The sequence below is a fragment of the Panthera pardus genome, unplaced genomic scaffold (genome assembly GCF_024362965.1).
Source record: "Panthera pardus isolate Hobbes unplaced genomic scaffold, ASM2436296v1 HiC_scaffold_6, whole genome shotgun sequence".
NCBI lineage: Eukaryota > Metazoa > Chordata > Mammalia > Carnivora > Felidae > Panthera > Panthera pardus.
The window spans coordinates 66,169,892-66,179,007 of NW_026526991.1; positions in this window are offsets into that span (position 1 = coordinate 66,169,892).

Consider the following 9,116-nt stretch of genomic DNA (forward strand, 5'->3'; position numbering starts at 1 on the left):
TATCTATGTACCTATAGAATTGTCCATATACTTCCCTCTAGAAAGCCCCAATTCTGAGGGCAAACGAGTGTTGTTTTCCTCCGAGTACTTCATGGACATCCTTTCTTTCTGCCTTTGCTCAACCATCAGCTCTATCTGGAATGCCCTGTCTTTAGATCCAAATCTTATTTGTTTTTTGACATTTACCTTAATTTCAACTTTTTCCCCTGAGATCTTCATTGATCATTATCTTTCTGAATTCACCATAATATGTAATAATAGGAGAACTACTTACTATTGAGTGCCACATAAGTCCTAGGTACTTCTACTAAACTCCAGATGCAAGTTGAAGTAAATCATTATGTAAATATTTTTTAAATAAGGAAACAAAAGTATTTGAGTATCATCCCAAATGATTAATACCATGATTCCAACTCTGAACTCTTTGATCATGAAGCCTGAATCTTTTCTATACTGAGTCTCTACCTCTTTTCTGAAGAGTTTCTTAAGAATTCTTGTTTCTCCATAATATGATCTAGCTCATCAGCTCATAATAAGTAACTCTCTTCCTTGTAGACTACCACATGAATCCCTGTTTTTCTGTCATAGTTAATGTTAGTACACATGTATAGTGTATTAATGTTTTCCATTTCGTGATACTGTAACTTCATGGAGGCAGTGATTGTGTTCTATAATGTTTGGCATCCAGAACCCTTGGCCTAGTGAAGGGATGTGCACAGAATGGAACCCCAATGAATATTTGTGGAATAAAGAAAGAAATGATGAAATGAAGAGTATAGACTGTACAAGTAACATTCTTGGGAAAGATTCCAGGCCCACAAGCTTGATAAAGATTCAACATTAAAGATAAGTGAAAGAGAAAGTAATTCTGTGTGTGTGCGTGCGTGTGTGTGTGTGTGTGTGTGTGTGTGTGTGTGTGTATAGGAGGAATCAGTGTCAGAATTGGAGTCAGATTGCTGTAGCTGGAGAGGGTCTGAGAGTAGACTTTACCTGTTCCATTCACAATCCTTTTCTCCATTTGTTTATACTTCTATCATATTTCTATAAGCCCATTTATTCAGACATCAGATATTCACAGGTGGACTCCTATAAGCCAGGCTATGATAGGCACTAAGAAGAAGACAACCTTGTATATACAGCTGTTTAACTATTTTATAGGTACTCAGTTTCTTCTCTTTGTTTCACTCTTGTCTAGCATTCAGGGATTTATTCTCTTAGCTTTTCTTCTTGTGCCCAGTTTGAAACACTGTCTGGGGCTACATACTTAGGTTGTGCCTCTTGAAGTCTGCCTGGCTTTGTAATGCCACACAAACTCTAGTCTGTCCCCTTGTGCTCAAAATCTGCTCTGTATTCTTGAGCCTTGTCCTGATACCACAGAGTTTGACCTTGATGTTGCCCAAAGGGATCACAATGAGTTCAATCCTGTAGAGTGGTCATCTTCCCAGTGCTTGTCCTTTCTGATTATTTCCCCACTATTAATATTGAATATTTACATACTTTCTCAAACTATAGGACTTTCTTAAATCCAGTTTACATCTCAGTTCTGACTATTGTCTTATATGCAGAATAGATGGCTGAAATAAACTTAAATTTAGCAGGTAAGGAGAACAAACTATTGAAAAAATAAATTTCAAGGACCCCTCTTATCTCTGCTTTTGTCAAGTCCTGTTAGAAGAAAACATTTTTCTGTTCTCTACACTAGTAAGTAAAACAAAATTAAAAAGTAAATTGAGGACACTCTCCTCAAGAATATGAACACTTCTTTGTTTGGAATTTTCTGTATGCATTAAGCATATATTAACTTCAATTCTGTCACATTTACTCTGTCTGCCTTGTGTGTACTTACTCGTCTGGAAGGATCACAGTGCTCCAATTCACAGTGAAGTTTGTGAGATATAGCCTAGATTCAGAGTGAGTGGAGAAGAGATGCCCCAGATCTTTAAAGAGAGAAGAGAGGTCAATGCAGAAGACAGTTTAGAAATTAGCTGGGTTTTCTAATTTGCATTGGTGAGTCACATATGAACACTTTGTCAAACATGTCTGCAACCTTCAATTCTGTCTGATCTGCTTTACAGATCAAAATGATGTTGATTTGGGGGGCTTAAAAAAGTCATCCTATTTTATCATTGCATATTTATTCCACTGGAATGACTGTGTTTAAACACTTCAAATCAGTTACACTATTAACCCCTGTAGATGTAATGAATCAGGGTAGTGAGGATGGTGATGATATTGAAAGGATAATGCTTGATTCCAAGCACTTTGTATATATTAACCTACTTCTTTCATGCAAAAGTCCCATGATGTGGGTGTTTTATCTTCTTATCCCTTTTCTTTTTTTTTAAACAGATGAGGGCCTGAGGCAGTCAGCATTTAAGAACCATGCCCAAGGTCAAATAGACACCAAGTGGAGGAGCTGGAATTTGAGCTCAGGAAGTTCGGTAATGTATCTTTATCACATCCTTTCCAAGTTGTTGGGACAAGTTGTTGGGAAACCTCCCTTGACAAAGAGAACAAACATACGTTTCTTAACACTTTATCAATCTCAAATGTATTTAGTTTAAAAATGTTAATTTCACAAATGTTGGGATAGATGGATTAATAAGAAAGGCAAGAGAGAGTTTCAGTATTTCCTCTATTTACTGACCCAAAGTGGGAAAATTTATATACTCAGAAGCAGTATAAATTCCATGGGAATCTGGAAGGCCCCTGAGCTGGGAGAAGAGGTGAAAGTAGGAGGGTATGGAAAAAGAACATCAGCAAAAGATTTTTTTAAAATATTCCTTGACTTTTGCCCCTCCTCCTGTGTGCTTCAGCACCTGCATCAGTTTGAACCATTTGGGAGATTGAAGGAGTTATTAATAGAAAAAAAAGTTAACTTTTTGTGGCAAATGTGAGTGGATCCTAGAAAAGGAAAAAATATATACCATCTACTCTGATGATGTACTCTGCCCAATCCTCCTCTGACTGCTATGCTCCCAGTTGCATACTCTGCTTTCATTATATTCTTAGGGCCTAGACTAATGCAGAGTTTGTACCCAGAATGCATGAAGTCCTCATTCTCATTGCTTAATGTTAGTCATGAAGGCCAGAGAGTTTTTCCCAAGTAGCTGCTCAGAGTAGGTGAACACAGACTTTAATGCATGGAGAATATGAGTCTGCCTAGATTTGGGGGCTCAGTCTCCAGCAAATAAAAAGTCTATAAGAAGACCCAGGGTAAAAAAAAAACCCACATCTCAGAGACCCAGAAAGAGAAGGTATATGAAGAGAGGAAAACAATTTATCAGGGGAAAAAAGAGAGAGAGAGAGAGAGAGACAGACAGACAGACAGACAGACTTCAGAGCAGTCACAGAGAGGACATTACCGAGCTCTGGGCTTTTTGTGTCTCAGAAGACTTCTTGCCACTCTGATCTTTTCTTCAGGCCATGAGGTCTCTATGTTCATAAAGACCAATTGCAAGAACTTCGTATTATTAAATTTTTTCTAGGCCATGAAGATCAATTACCTGGGTGCTAGATACTCTCAAGGTCCGAAGCTTTGAGACATGTATCCTCTGAGCTCTAGTTTGGCCAGGCCCTTTTCTCCTACTGGCTATTGAAGACTCTCCAATCCTCCACAAAAGGTATGGAGAGCTTCTTTCTGATAGTCTTAAGTCTAACCCCTTGAGCATCCCTTTTTTCAGTTTTCTTTCTCACTGTAAGTACTGTTGTACTAGGAGAATCCATGAAGTGAGTGATTCCCAGATATAACCCTTCAGAGGGGCAGATGTAGATTAGGATTAGGCAGTCAGTAATTGGCCAGCTCAGCCTGGCACCCCAGGAGACCAAGAAACCAGTGTCCTTTATTCTCTGGAGTCACAGCTTGAAACCCAAATTTAGACTCACAAAACAAACAGAAATTTTTGAAAACTCAAGGGATTCTATTTTGAAACTTCTGTGTTGAGGCTTTGACTTTGATGAAAAACTCGAGTTTAGTGAGTTTGAAAGGAGGCAAGGTGGTAAAGACTGAGAATAAACTGAAGGTTGCTGGAGGGGAGGTGGGTGGGGGATGGGCTAAATGGGTGATGGGCATTAAGAAGGGCATTTGTTGGGATGAGCACTGACTGTTAAATGTAAGTGATGAGTCTCTGGGTTCTGCTCCAGAAACCAATACCACAATGTATGTAAACTAACTTGAATTTAAATAAATTAAAAGAAAAAAAGGAGGCAAGGTGGGTGGCAATATCCTTTGTGTGCTTAGTCTCAGTGTGTCATACTGGGAAAGCAAAGGGAAGCTGTGTTTTGATCTTTAACCTCAGGTTATTTTCCTTTGCCCTTCTGATTTGAATTCATAAATATCTCTCAGATGAATATTTTAGTGATCAGCTAGTTGTGTCAACAATCAGAGAGGTTTTTAGGGAAATAGTTGAATGCAGGTCATGAAAGCCAAAGATGGTGAAGGACTGAGCAATCAACAGTGACAAATGCAGCCGTTTGATTCTGAATGACTAGAAATACAAAATACCCATTTGATTTTAGACGTATGGTCTATTGTCTATAAGGAACAGTGGGATTAATGCTATAACCTGGTGTGTTTTCAAAGTTTTGGAAGAGAATGAGACCAAAGCAAACATAATGATCAATGTTTATTAAATTACTTACCGAATTCCAGGTTTTGTCCCACACACTTTAGGCATAATAAGTATTCCTCCACAACTCTAGGAGCTGGAACCTTTTATTACCCTCATTTACCCCAGATGAGGGAACTGAGGCACAGTTGAATATCTGGTCTAAGTTTATAAAGCTATTAAGTGGTGGAGTCAGGATTAAAATTTCTATCATAAGACTTCAAACACTGCTTTTTGCAACTATGTTAAATAGCCTCAAATGGGGAAATTGAGTTTAAGGTTTGATCTATATATGCTTGTAGACAGAAAAAGAGCTGTTGGTACAAAACAAAAAGAGAGGAGGCTCAGAAAGCCAAGTCTAGTGCTCTGCTGGAGGACAGTGCCCTGCTCTGGAGAATGACATCAGGTTGGCAGGCAGGGCACATTCCACATCAAGAACCCATTCCTGAATTCAAATGATAATAAACAGCTAAATAGGTGTTTCTTTTTTCTTTTTTTGGTATATAGATAACCTGGATTTGGACATACCTGGGATTCATATAAGTAGTCACTAAAAACAATGGAATGATTTTCAAAGATATTTAAAAGTAACATTAATGTAAAGTTGCAAGCATAGCTTATTTTTGATAACAAAATCAGACAATAACAAAAAATGAAAGGACGTTTATGTAATACCCCAATTTTGAATCCGAGAGACCACCAAGGAGCCGATACCGATGCAAACGCACGAGGATTTATTTGCAAGCTCGAGCTTGGGCCCAAGTATACCCGACACAGCGGAGCAGGGATTTGGACCCCTAGGTTAAGAGGTGTAGCAGTGGCCAATGAGATTGTTACACACACAGAAAGTTGCATAGTCATGTCAGTCCACACGCAGGTGGCCAATTGAATTACAATTTACCCTACAGTAACTGTTTGAATTAGCCTATCACTCTGGTCAGAATTGGCGTGCAAGTTTGGCGGGCAAAAGGCGGGGTTTACATTCTTTGGTGGTTAGGGGTTCCACATTCCTATGTGAGCCGATTTCCAGTAAGGGTGTGCTCAACGGCTTGACTAGGGTGGGGGAGTGTCTTAAGCAATAAGTAGGTCATGTGGGGGTTATATATGAGATGGTGGGTATAACACAAAATGGAGTTAGTCTTGCTCTGCTTGTCCAGGGGTAGGGGATTTTTGTTAAATTCCTTGGGTCCCACAGTTTATAAACTTATAAGGGAAGTTCACAAGCACAAAATTTAGGGGTGCCTAGGTGGCTCAGTTGGTTGAGCATCTGACTTTGGCTCAGGTAATGGTCTCATGGTTCACAGGTTTGAGTCCTGCATCCAGCTCAATGCTGACAGCTCAGAGCCTGGAGGCTGCTTTGGATTCTGTTTCTCCCTCTCTTTCTGCCCTTTCCCTGCTCATGCTCTGTCTCTCTTGCTCCCAAAAATAAATAAACATCAAAAAATTTTTATTGAAAAAAAAAACCCCCACAAAATTTAAGGTGATATATTGATATGCCCCGATTCGAGAGACCCCCCGAAAACAAACCACCAGAGTCCAGAGTCAAAGCCAAGCGGCAAGGGTCGTTTATTGCAGGTTCGAACCTGGTCCTCCGCGCACTCGTTGCCGGTGATGCTAAGAGGCCCCGAGCAAGGATCTTACAGCTTCTTTTATAGACAGGCACAAACAAGTTAGGGATTTTTTTTGTGGTTACAGAGCTGTTATTGGTTGACATTTAAATTTGAACACTCAGCAGAACTTGATTGGTTCCCGCCTTTAGGTCAGACCACAACTGGGCACACCCTGGCTGCCTGGCTGGTTCCAGGAATGGCGGGGGGGGGGGGGGGGGGGGGGGTCTTTTCTTTGCAGTTGTGAGTACACCTGGCAATTTTTCTCGTAGTCTCTCAATATAACTTCTCAAATGATAGTGATGAGATTTTTGGGGTGATAGTGGGACTTGTGGGATCTGGAGCTGACAGCTGAGAAAGAATTCTTAAAGATGTCTTTGGTGCCAAAAGGTGATTTTATTGGAGCACGGGGACAGGATCCCTGGGCAGGAAGAGCTACCCTGGGACCATGAGGAGAGGCTGGTTATATACTATGGAGTTGGGGGAGATAAAGTCCAGGGGAAGTTTCCAGTGAGATTTTCATACACTAAAGAAGACTCCCAGGATAGTGGAGGCCTAGCTATATGTCAGTCTAAGGTTGTTTTCCCCCAGCAAAGCATTAACATTAAGACAGCAGGGAGTTCCTGAGCAAACCTTTTACTCTGCCACCCTCAAGTATTTGTCAATGGGCTGCAGGTTATAAGGAAATTTAGTTCTATCTGCCATTTCCTTCTGTCTTTGTTTCCCACATCACTATGGAGGGGTGTTGGGGACTTAGGTCCTGCGGGACTATGATCTCTATCAGTTAACCATTTGTTTTTCTCCTTTCCTTTGTTCTTGGGCAGCCAGGAGTTCCAGAGGAGTAGCACACATATCCCACCTGGGGGTGGGGGGTGGTGGTGTTTGTGGCCTGTCAGCTTGCCTTATGCTCCCTCATCAATCAGAGAAGGGAAGAAATCAAAGGTAAATTTAATTATGAATAATTTTAGTTTTAGGTTAGGAGGTGGGGTCACGCTTCATAATACCTTTATAAACAAATGAACAACCGTTTGATATTTGTTTTTCTCTGCTTGACTTACTTCACTTTGCATAATACATTCTAGCTCCATCCATGTCATTGCAAATGGCAAGATTTCTTTCTTCTTTTTTTTTGATGGCTGAGTAATATTCAAATATATGATTTCACTCATATGTGGAATTTAAGAAACGAAACGGATGAGCATATGGGAAGGGGGAGAGGGGAAGAGAAGAAAGGGAAACAGCACAAGAAACTCTTAATGATAGAAAACTAATTGAGGGTTGATGGAGGGAGGTGGGTGGGAGATGGGCTAGATGGCTGATGGGTACTAAGGAGGGCATTTGTGATGAGCACTGAGTATTGTATGCAGGTGATTAACCCTGAATTCTACTTCTGAAACCAATATTGTACCATATGTTAAGTAATATGTAAAAAAATAAATAAAAAGAAAAAGAAAAAAGAAAACACACACATACACAAACAAAAAAAAAAAACAATGAACAACCTAACAAAAAGAGATGAAATAAAGTAGTATATATGATAGTACATTATGAATAGGAATTAGGAATAATTCAATCATATGCTTCTGATTTCCTAAGCCAGGAAAAATTAAAAAGGCAAGAAAGTAAGAAAGGAAGGAAGAAGGAAGGAAAGGAAGGAAGGAAGGAAGGAACGAAGGAAGAAAGGAGAAACAGATGGCAAAAGGGAGAGAGGAAGAGGGGACAACTCCTTGGAACAATTTCTAGATAAACGAAATGTTCAGTGGTAGGGGAATTGTTAAACTATGTCCTATTTTGTTCTTTATATAATATTATAGAGACTAAAATATTTTTGGAAATAGAAGATGCTTACTTTATGAGAAGTAAAATTACAGAAATAAAATTGCTTATAAATTATAATCATGGCTATATATAACAATGTACCCTAGAAGTACCTGGGTGACTCAGTTAGTTAAGCATCTGACTCCTGATTTTGGCTCAGGTCATGATCTCATGGTTTGTGAGTTTGAGCCCTGCATTTGGCTCTGTGTGGACAGTGGAGAGCCTGCCTAGGATTCTGTCTTCTGCCTTTCTCTCTGCCGCTCCCCTGCTCTCTCTTTCTCTCAAAATACATAAATATGAAAAAACCTAAAATACAAAAGAATGTACCCTAAAGACAGTTCTCATAGAAAAATTGGGCTGGGATATACCTAAATGTTAATAGTGCTTTTCACCGTATAGTAGAACCATTTCACTCTATTTTAATAATTCCTAATTTAAAAATATTTGAAGAAAAATGTTAGTATTTTACATGAAGTAATAATACTTTATGATTTCAACACAGTAAAAAATAAAGTGAAAAATAATCTAAACTGCACAGCAGTGTTCATGGAATATTTTCAGTCTTGTCTATAACATGAAGAAAAATAAAGAGATATTGACTTGCTTCATAAATCCATGTATTGCAAAAATATATGCAAATATGAGACAAATATCTAAAAAAATGGAGTCCTCATAAATTGTAAATTTAGTTAATCAAATACTAAGAATTTAATATTTGATAAATGCAGCTTTTAAAATGCCATTCAATGAGAAAGGCAAGTTGACTGAAAACTTTTGAAATTTCCAAAGTAGAAAACAGATCTAAAATAGGACAAAATGTTGGAAAAGCTGCAACAGGTCTATCTTACATGACATTCTGAAATTAGAGAACAAGAGACATTCAGTAGATGTTTGGTTAGTGGAGGTGATTATTAGGCAAAATTGCTTTAGCCAAATTTCCTTTAGGAAACAAACAAAAAGTAAAGAACAAAATCTTAGGTGGATTTGCTGGATCAGTGGAAGACCCAGGGGAGGCCTGCAGAGGGCACTACTGCGTGGGAAAAGAGGCACTGTAAAGTGCGTATGAGGGGTACAAAAAGTAAGA